Below are 1,429 nucleotides of genomic sequence, written 5' to 3' on the forward strand. Positions count from 1 at the left end.
TGGCGTGTGCTCTCTTCCCGTTCTTCACATTTAGATTTTCGATAAGGTGTTACACGCTCACACTTGCTATATCTATATCTGTCTATATATATATATATATATATATATATATATATATATATATATATATCGTCTCTTCTTCTCTCAGTATCGTATTTATCGTATAGAGCTTTAAAGAAGCTTTAAACCCATTATTTCACTCCAAATATATACTATTCTCTTCTCTCTCTCTCGCTCTCTCTCTTCCCTCCTCCTTCTATTCTCCTTTCTCTCTCATATTCTCTCTTAATAGATGTATTAACGATAATAATCGATCGGAAACGTCTATCATAGTTTTATTTCTATTTGCGTCATTTTCAACATCATGCATACACACGCACGCACACACACACACACATACAGAAAGAGAGAGAGGGAGAGAGAGAGAAAGAATGAGAGTAAGGGACTATTTCATTGTGCCGTGAAATCATTTAACCGCTGTCACGTTTTGCGAGAGAAAAAGCTTCGATGGATAAACGTAATGAACATGCATCGAAGAGTAACGAGGAATGGAAAGAAATGTCGATATTGGTGATTGACAGTCTACCGAAGCGTATTTCACATGCATTCTACAACGTCATTTATCGAACACTTTAATTCATTCTAACAATGATAAAATTGTTGCTCTCATTTCATTTTTAACTTACATTATCATATATAATCTGTGATGATCGGACAGAATGAGTACTGCATAAGTTAAATTTTTGATCGAAATATTAAATAAATAGCCGAACATATTTTATATCGTTGCTCGTTTGTTCATTGCTTTAATATTACAAATTAATTTTACAATTCCTTCCCCCTCACCCACACCCTTCTGTTTTACCGAAAATTTTAATAATACACGTGAAAAAAATAATATAATGACGGTAGAGAAATAATAGGTATAAGTTGTTTATTTTTTTTTTTTTATTATAATAATAACTCTGACTTGTAATAATTTTCCTGTTCATTAAAAAAAAAAAAAAAATATATATATATATATATACATGTATATGCATGTACTATCTAGTAACTTTAATGAGAGATCTTATTTACGATTTGAAACTTTGTAAATAAACTATTGAAAAGGCACGAGAGCTCTTTCTAAACGTATCGGGTCTATTATGTTGCACACGACAAGTGGAGTTTGAAATTCTTGATCCATGCGGAGAGTTACATTAGCGTGCATAAGAGGTAAGCTTCTTATCGCTATACATAAATCCTGGTTGGAGCTTCACAAAATTGAGATTACGTACGAGAAGCAAAGAAAAGGAGATGCGACACGACGTAAGAAGTCCTTGGCCCTTTCGTCTAACTTTATTGTCACCGACAACGTTAATCCACCAAAATACGTCGTAAAGTAGATTCAATATGTTTCCTTATTAACTTCTTCAGTTCGTAAAATTTA

The sequence above is a fragment of the Vespa mandarinia genome, chromosome 23, assembly GCF_050613455.1.
Source record: "Vespa mandarinia isolate Hongniang chromosome 23, ASM5061345v1, whole genome shotgun sequence".
In the NCBI taxonomy this organism is placed as follows: domain Eukaryota; kingdom Metazoa; phylum Arthropoda; class Insecta; order Hymenoptera; family Vespidae; genus Vespa; species Vespa mandarinia.